This window comes from Carassius carassius, chromosome 36 (assembly GCF_963082965.1).
Source record: "Carassius carassius chromosome 36, fCarCar2.1, whole genome shotgun sequence".
Taxonomy (NCBI): domain Eukaryota; kingdom Metazoa; phylum Chordata; class Actinopteri; order Cypriniformes; family Cyprinidae; genus Carassius; species Carassius carassius.
The window spans coordinates 16,696,939-16,707,361 of record NC_081790.1 but is presented as its reverse complement, the minus strand read 5'-3'; positions in this window follow the sequence as shown (position 1 = coordinate 16,707,361).

The window sequence follows — 10,423 nt, the reverse complement described above, 5'->3', positions numbered from 1 at the left end:
CCTTGGTTGAAAAGTAACCGCACACATGGATGGTCTCAGGATGCTTCACTGCTGGCACAACACAGGACTCATGGTAGCGTTCACCTTTTCTTCTCCAAATAATCGATTTTCCAGATGTTAAAAACAGTTGGAAGGGAGATTCATCAGAGAAAATAACTTTGTCTTCTGCTGTCCAATCCTTGTACTTCCTGCAGAATTTCAGTCTGTCCTTGACACTTTCCTTGGAGAGAAGTTGCTTCTTTGCTGCCCTTCTTGACACCAGGCCATTGTCCAAAAGTCTTGACTTCACTGTGTGTGCAGATGCTCTCACACTAACCTGCTGTCATTCCTGAGCAAGCTCTGCACTGCTGGAGACATGATTCTGTAGCTGACTCCTCAGGAGGAGATGGTCCTGGTGCTTGCTGGACACTCTGGGACGTCCTGAAAACTTCTACACTGTAGTCGAATCTCTCTCCTTGGAGTTCTTGATGATCTAGTAAATGGTTCTTTCAGGTAAATTATTCTTTGCGCGATGATGGCTGCACGTGTTTTTTGGAGATTACTATTGCTAACAAGAACACAATGATTGGAAGTGCTTCTTCCCTCCTTTTATAGCAATCAGTCTGCTCTTATAACCTAATTATAAGTGAGTTACCTGACTAGTACTCCTTCACACTTTCACATGTGCTGCTGCTGATATGATTAATCATAAATTTGTGTCAGGGTCAAAATACAGTGACACTTTTTGTGTGTGTGCGTGTGTGTGTATATGAAGAGGAAATTTTTTGGCCAATAAAGCTTTTAGCAATTTTTTCAAATGCATCTGATCACTCTACACAATAATCTAAAAACAAAAAACTAAAATTTGTGTCACCTCCAAAACTTTTGGCCATGACTATATGCCTCTATACATTCACCATAAAAATTTAATTGATCTGCATTCGTGCATCAAAAGATGGCGCCAATTAGTTACTCAAACACGACTATGATAAAATGTTGCTGTTGAATTGCTACATCAATACAAGCTTTGAAGACAACCCATACCTTCAACTTCACAGTGGTCGTCTATGCAGCGTTAAAAACAAAACGTTCACGTTTTAAATGAACTACACAGCGGTACAATTCGACATTCTGACTAATATTTGAATATGACATTAGCTAAAATGTATATTTCATGGGAATTATACAACAATCGCCACTGAGCAGCAGGATATCTAGTAAATTCAAAACAATTTCGAATTTCCATTTGCTATACAACAAATGTTGAACTTAAAAGACATCTCAGGTTATGCCTTATAAATAAACATTTGATAGTATAGTTTAACTGAAACTTTTAGCGATTAATCGCGCAACACTTTCGACCTTTTTCGATTAATTGTGCAGTCCTAGAAATATGGTACAAACATTACCTGATATCTTGGACATTCCGATTCATCACAGCTTCATTTGCTAAGCAAGTGCAGGATCACACAAATCACGCGATCTAAACGCCGAATTCTGAGGCCCGGTTTTTTTAACCAATCACCGGAATCCAAATGCCACGTGACCAATGAATCTTTCGCCCTGAAGACATCGCTTCGCTACAACGCTGATTGGCTGTCTGGTGGCTATTTTACTGTCTATGACAACAGCGCGCAAACCCCCAAGGTTAGCTAACATTGCAAAGCGCGGTATAAACTAATTAAGTGCGTCACATCATCTAAGACTAAGACTGTCGCCGCGATTGCGGAGAGGCGCGGTCAGAAGACAAATATACATGTCTAGCGCGGTAAAAATCACCCGCCTCGTCCCCGCAACAATAACACGCCTGCTAATTTCGCGATGAACACTCTGACCCCGGCAAACATTGTTCACACCTCTGACATTTGGCAAAGGACCATTTACATTAGGCAAAGGATTCACCGTTTGTGCTTGGTGAAGGGCTATACTTTCACTTTCAGTATCACCGGCATCTTCTGAATGCAGCTATTCCCCTTCAGAATCAGTGTCCATGAATAGAAGTCCCAACACCTCATTGCAGCTTTATTGAAGCTTTATTGATGCCATTAGATAATGATAATAATAATAATCTATTGCCAATACTCGCTGACGTTGACAATATTGGTCAGATAAAATGGCTCAGTCTCACACTAGCTCCGCTTTTTTTCGCACTGATTCAATGAGCTCTAGCTCGAAGGTTTTGTATTGGAGCATTAAGTTTTTTTGAGTCAGAGATGAAGTATTACATGTCTGCTATCTGGTGCAGGGGAGGTTGCATGAAATTTGACACCCTATTTGACAAAATCGGCCGTTTTATTCAGTGCCGCATCTTGTCGAGTAAACTCGACCGTGGCGCCAATACATTGAATCAGTCAATTACTGTATTAAAACAAACACTACAAACAGTGACTATGTTGTTGTTTTATAAAACTTTTATTCAAGAGTCATGTTTAAGTATTTTGATTTAACACTGGAACACAAAATCTTATGGTGGTGACATCTGATGGTGATGACAAATTTGGTGTTTCACAAAACAAATGGAGTTCATGTACAGGTAGTAGCATTTTAGCTTTTTTCTGTTGATGCTAATGGAACCTGCTTCAGGAAAATAAAATTATCTAAATATTTCAAACAATTTCCTTAGAAATTGGAAGATGGTGTTGAAGTATCATGGTTGTGACAAAGGAAATAGTAACATTAGGATTTAAAATATTCTAAAACTATAAAACTTAGCAGAGCCTGTCTGACAATGATGTACTGTGCAGAGGTGGAATGTGGCAAGAGGGTCATTTATAGTGGCAGCCACCCCTGATATTCCCTGATATTTGATAGGAGATATTATTAAGTGTTGCTTTTGTTAAAACAAGCTCTTTTTCATATTTAAAATTAACCTTTTATAAATTTTATTGCATATGAATGATTGAACCCTTTTCTGTGGGCACACTGTTTTAGATGTAGTGAGAGAACAATAATAGTCATAGATTTGGTGTAATAATGAGAAAATTAAATTAAAAGTGATAATTGTGTTAAATAAATTATATTATTAATCCCTCATGATTTAAATTTTTAAACCTAATAGCAGTTGCCCTTTTTTTTGGACAACACTGTCAAAACGAACCCCTCAAAATCCGTGAAAACATCTATGAATGACTACTGCTGTTTCGTAAAACTAGTTTACCAAATAAGCCAGGCTTATTTAAATTATTTCTCACTTATTGTCACTTGATTTGCTTTCCGAAAGCAAAATTACCATAGCTCAAGCTCAGTCACTGTGGCAGTGGCAACTTGTGCTGGGAAAATGGAGCTTATAATATGACAAAACTATTTGAATTTGTATTGTATAAATGCTTCACTGCAAAACAAAACTGCTGTATAGTTAGAAACCACAGCGTCTTTTGCAAATTAGTATCTTTCATACTACTAAACCATTTCAAGACTTTGTGGTCTGTCTCAATAACAAAATCCCTGCCCAGTAAATAATACCTCAATGAATCAAAGACCCATTTCAAAGCTAGACATTCCTTTTCACCACGGAATACCTTCTTTTGGAAATAATGTCTGACTTAGATACACCACTGTCTTTCTCCGTTTTACTCCTGCATCAAAACAGCTCCTACCTCCACATCTGACGCATCAGTCTTAAAAACAAAAGCTTACCCAAAATCAGGGAAACTCAATATTAGTTTCAACTCCTCAAACATCTTTTCGGCAGGTGCTGACCACTGCACTACATTCGGATTTGTCTTTTTTTATTAAATTGGTTAACGGCGCCGCTATAGTTGAAAATGGGGAATGAATTTACAATTACAACTGACTAACCCAAGAAAAGATCTAATTTGTTTCTTTGTCGTTGGACGTGGACATGCCTGAATGGTGCAGATCTTCTGCACTTGCGCTTAATCCTACCGTTTCCCAACACATACCCCAAATATTACGTTTCCGCTTTAACTAAATGACACTTTGCAGGATTATTGGTTAATCCCGCATCCTTAATCCTCTGAAAGACTGCTTGAAGATGTCGAAGGTTATCTTCTCATGATGAACTAAATATTATGCCATTGTCTAAATAAGCTGCCGCAAACTCTCCCATGTCATTTAATATGGCATCCATCAATCGTTGGAAAGTTGGGGGTGCCCCTTGCAATCCAAACGGAAGAACCCGAAAATGCATCAACCTCTTCGGGGTACGTAACATAGTCAATTCTCGCGACGCTAGATCAAAAGGTACCTGCCAATAACCTTAATGGTACTGATAAACTTAGAGTTTTTCAATTAAATCATCGATACGTGGCATATGATACGAGTCAAATTTGGACACAAACTTTAAATAACGATAATCAATACCAAACCGCAGAGTATTATCCTTCTTTGCCACTAACACCACAGGATTACACCTTTCGCTTATAGACTGTTCCACTACCAATCTGCTGCATAGATTTTACCTCATCCTCAAAACCTGTTACCAAGCATTCAGGAATATTGTTACTCAATCACTTCAGCTGTGCATTTTCTTTAAGCACTATACTATGCATTATAAGATTTGTATAACACACCTGACTTCTAAACAGAGTTGAATCACACATTCGCTGAATTTGCACTCAATGCTCAATAGAAAGATTTCTGAGATTTACTGATGAGATTGGTTGACTACCAGGAAGGTATTCTCCTTCTACTTCCTTCTCCTCCTTTACCAGCCTAATGAAATTAGCGACTGCGCTCTGCATTCGAGGATACCATTCCTCATCCCAGGTTAATATTTAATATACTATGCAAGCACATCTGTACTGGGGTGGCTATTTCATATGCAGTGGCACCCAGCTTCTTGGTGATCTCAAATGGCCCTTGCCACTTACCTAGAAGTTTATTTTCCGAAGCATTACTAGTCATTTTTGATTAGACTTGAACGATCGCAGCTTTCATACCACATCTCTTTTTTTCTGTGCTTCACTCTTATTTACAGCTGCCAACTCAATCATTTGATGCAATCTTTCCCACATAGTGATCACATAATCAATAACATTATTTTTAGGAGCTTCCGATAAACCCCCCTCCCACCATGCTTTCAAAATGGATAATGGTCCCAGAACTTCGTGCCCATATACCAGCTGGAATGGCGAGAAACCTGTGGATGCCTGTAGAATTTCTCTATAAGCAAACATGAGGTAAGGTAACCACTGATCCCAGTCAGTCCCCGCCTCATCCACAAATTTACGAAGCATGTGTACAAGCATTTGATTATGGCTCTCAACAAGTCCAACTGTTTCGGGATGATAGGGAGTTGTTTTTAACCATTTTATTCCAAATAACAAATACACTTGTTGTAGGCACTAAGAAGTACAATTTATTCCTCTATCAGTCAATACTTTTTTGGCAACCCCACTCTAGAGAAACACTGTATGAGACAGAACGCAATACTTGGCTTTGATGCTTTTCAAGGGGTACACCTCCGGAAATCATGTGGCATAATCAGATATGACTAGCATATTTATAACCGTTCTCACTCTCTCTAACGGGCCCACTATGTCCATTCCCAGCCACTGAAATGGAACATCAATAACAGGTAGAGGGACTAATGCCACTTTGTGAGGTTTGTGACTTTACAGCTTTACAGAAATCAGCAATGTATTTGGACATACTCAGCCAATAAAAAGACCTGCTAATCCTAGAGTGCACCCTAGGAATAGAATGGCCTATTGTCATCACAACATTACGTACACTAGCTGGCAATATCACTTGTAAGTTTTCATCCACCTTATGATACAAAAATTCATTAATTTCATGGAAAAATTTCCCCCGGAACCTCATGACAGTTGACCCACTCTGTGCTGCCTCAACAACTTGTGAATACAATTTTGAGATTTCAACATCCTGTTTTTGTAACAGTCTCAAATCGCCAGATTAAGAACTGATCACCATGCTCAAGTTTCTTCATTTCATTCATGCCTGTCCTACAGTCCCTTTGAACCTTTGCCGTCTTTTCCCTTTAAAATTTCTTCTTTTTACCTTGTTCCACAGGCAACTCCACCCCATAAAAGGGAAAAAAAAAACGTCATTGGATTATCTTCACCCTTTTTCAGTTTACTTTGTAACCGTGTCAAAACTAGATCTACATCACGAACATCACTAAGTGATAACAGATCGGCTAGAATAGGAAAATCATGACCGAAGATTACTGGATATGCAAACCCCCTGCAAGTCCCACCCTCATCAAATAGGCCTGATCCCCTATTGCCAAATAAATGTCAGTTACAGGGTAAGCACACTCCTCCCCATGAACACATTTAAAATTACAGGGGGAAAAACTGAGGGCACATAACTGGGGAAAACATTCAGAATCAAACAAAGGTTTGCGTGCAACCCGTATCAATTAAAGCATTCACCTTTTTACCATTTATCTTTATCATTCTTAACGTGAGTTGGAACATACAGACTAGTTTCTGTAACCATTTCTTGTGGTACATAACACATAGTATGGTAAGTGTTACATGGTAAGAGTTTTCTTCAGCTGGGGACACATAGGTTGCTTATACCCCAAGTGACCACACTTTATTAAGAGACCCACTACTTTGAGATGTTGAATGCAGTTGGCGAGAAAACATGTCCCACATTCTTTTAGGTAGTATTACTCCACGGTTCATTATTTCGGTGCACTACCACAAAGACTTCCGCTAACTGTGCCACCTCCTCTGCTGTAGCCGGGTCATGCTCATGTTCAATACCGTCTTCCTCACATAACTTTTCCAGCTTTACCTCTTTCATCGCATATGTGGCATGAAAGAAGTGGATTGGATTTTCAATCCCTCTTCTTGCACCATGGATTGTAAAATTATATATTTTCATAAAATCAGGTTGTATTTACTGGGATTTAGGTCATAAGCATTGTCTGTATTTGGTATCTGTGAGGGGACTGAGGGTCTGACATTTGTCAGGAACAGTGGTTATTCATTTAGGCCGGCTTCCATAGAATAATATATACATTTATTCTTCCATTCATAGCGAAAACCATATACCATATACCAGTGACGGAGTACTCGAGTCCTGGACTCGGACTCGAGTCCGACTCGAGTCACTATTCTTTGGACTCGAGTCCGACTCGACACTCCATTCTCTGGACTCGTGACTCGACTTTGACTCGCGGACTGATGACTACTTGGACTCGGACTCGAGGATATATAAAATCGTACTTGAGCATTCATCACATTGTTTGACTAAAAATGTTATAAAAAAAATATATGTTAAGGTGTTACACTTTTCCTGTTTCGTGCCCAAGACCAGCCGGGATCTATTATTTTCCCTCACAGACACTGCTACCGCTCGCTCTCTTTGCTTGACAACACACTCACTGACGTCACTCACTTTACTTTCACTTTACTTTTTCTCCAAAGCACTCGGGCACTTGTGGGAAAGGATGAAGCTGATTGGTTAGTTCTTGTCACATGACCCGCGGTGCGCTTGTGGCATTCTGAAAAGTTGAGATGTGTTTAACTCGCGCGGCGACGCTTCCTTTATGAGCGTGCATACCGCGCGCCTACATTGGAAATAACGGACTTGAGCACGCAAAAGACGTGATATGTGAACGGCCCTTATCGTTACACGTTGCTTTCTGACCAGTCGCGTACCGTCACACAAACACATTCACTTGAACACATACAAACGCACTCAGGCTAAATCACTCGGTCACTCACACACAAACGCTCTCTCTCTCTCTCTCTCTCTCTCTCTCTCTCTCTCTCACACACACACACACACACACACACACTCTCTCTCTCTCACACACACACACACACACATACACACACTCTCTCTCTCTCCCTCTCTCTCTCCCTCTCCCTCTCTCTCTCTCTCTCTCTCTCTCTCTCTCTCTCGGCATATCGTATTGATTTTTATGTTTTAAGTATCTTTAAAATATAGTGTCCTGTAAAATGCATGTTTTTTTTTTCACCGAGTGTATTTATGTAATACAGTGTTAAAGGATTAGTTCACACAAAAATGAAAATGTCCTAATCATTTACTCCTCCCAATGCCATCCAGGATATCCATGGCGTTTTTTCTTAAATTATGTTTTTTAAGGAAAACATTTCAGGATGTTTTCTTCATATAATGGACTTCAATGCCTACCAACTCAGTTGGTTACTATTGTTTCCTCAAAAAAGTAAAAAAAATTTCCAATACGGACTCGAGACTCGACTCTGACTCGGACTCTGGTAATGGGGACTCGACTTGGACTCGACTCTGACTCTTCTTTGGTGACTCGGACTTGGACTCGGACTCGAACACTGAGACTCGAGACTCGACTTGGATTCGACAGTTGGTGACTCGACTACAACACTGCCATATACACAACATCACTGGGTACCATCATACAAGCACATGGATTCTTCTACCATTGCTATGCTGATGACATGCAGCTCTATCTTTCATTTCAACCAGATGATCCAACGGTAGCTGCACGGAACTCAGGCTGCCTGAATATCACCTACAGCTCAAGACTGAGCTTCTTGTCTTCCCTGCCACTCCAACTCTACAGTATGATTTCTCCATCCAGCTAGGCTCTTCTACAATTACCCCATCAACTTCGGTCAGAAATCTTGGGTAACCTTTGACCAGCTGACCTTCTAGGACCACATTGCAAAGACTGCTCAATCTTGCAGGTTTGCATTGCACATCATCAGAAAGATTAAGCCCTTTCTAACGGAGTATGCTGCATAACTTGTCCAGGCCCTTGTCATTTCAAGGCTGGACTACTGCAATGCTCTTCTGGCTGGACTTCCATCAAGCACAATCAAACCTCTACAAATGATTCAGAATGCTGCGGCATGATTGGTCTTCAACAAGCCCAAAAGAGCCCATGTTACACCTCTCTTTATCTCCTTGCACTGGCTACAGGTTGTGGCTCGCATCAAGTTCAAGACATTGATGCTTGCATATATAACAGCCACAGGCTCAGCACCTGCCTACTTCCACTCACTATTAAGAATCTACATCCCCTCCATCCCCTCGTTGGTACCATCACAGGGAGGCTCAAAATCACTTTCCAGAACATTCTCGTTCACCATTCCTGGCTGGTGGAATGATCTTTCCACCCCTAAACAGAATGCTGTATCCCTGACATTTTTCAAGTGACAGCTGAAAACTCCTCTTTTGAAACTACTTGGCTTCATCATAAAAAGAAAAAGAAAAAAAACCTTTCTCTTTATTTATTACTTCCCTTTCTAACATTTACTTATTTGAACAATATCTAAAACTTGGTATTATAAGCACTTCCTGTGTCTGTTTGCTTATTTAAAAATAACCGCTTGATGTATCTCCAAATTGTAAGTCTCTTTGGATAAAAGCATCTGCAAAATTACTAAATGTCTGCAAAATGACTAAATGTTTATTGTAATTTTTTTTACGAGTTTTTTACGATATGACCAAATTAACCATAGATGTATAAGACATAAAAAAACAAACAAGGCAAATTTCTTTCTAAAGGGTCATGAAAATGAATTAGTTATTGTGCACTTGGTTTATTTTCATAATATTTAATGATTTGTTAAATCATAAAAAAAATTTTATTGGTTAATAAATATGCATTTCAATTTTATGGCTGTTGGCTAATTGTTATGTTTTAGAAGGTAAATGTTAAGTAGCTGTAGTAGGAAGAGTGGTTTTTGATGAGGTATGTTGATGAAAGCATACTGTATATGGATGGAGGTCACTTTTCCAGTTTGAGGGACACACAGAATGATTCACTGGAAAATACAACTTTTTAGATGAATGTATATGGTAAGTATTTTGTATGAAAGAATGTGTTTATTACTAGAAATGTCAGACAGCACCAGAGATGTTAAGTATATGCACCTGCTTAAGTTGACCAACAGCTTGCATTATTAGCATGCATCATGACTACACTCATGGGCGTGGTAGTGGGGGAAAAAGTGGACCTGACTACCCAGGGCCCCGTCTAGGGAGAGGGCCCTTTGAAATCCCATCAATTTCTTTTTTACATTTTTTTTTTGTAGCCTAATTCGAATTAATTGGATTAAATGGTTTAGTCCGCCCATAGACGGCAGCCGGCGGCAAACAAGTAACGCAGTGAGTCTGGAGCGGTCTAGAGCCTGGGAGCCTGATCATGCTGCACAAAAAAAGCCCAAATCGGGCTTTCAAAAAAAAGAAAGACAGGAAGGAAAAAGAAAGGAGGCAGAATGAGGGGAAGCAGCTGATGACTGCTTTCTTTCCAAAAGGTGAATTGAGTTTGCTTGTTATGCACCTACATCCAATTAAAGTTAACGTAGTCAACTCCAGACAGCTGCTGCTAATGTATGTATGCTAATGTTAAATCTTTAGCTTAGTTTGTCAACCAGGCTGCTTGTTGCTGTAAGTAAATTATGGGCCAGGCCTAACGTCAGGTTGCCAACATTAACCAGTTTCAGAAACAAACAGTGCTGTGCTTAAAAGCTATAGTCAATGCTCAATAAATTCA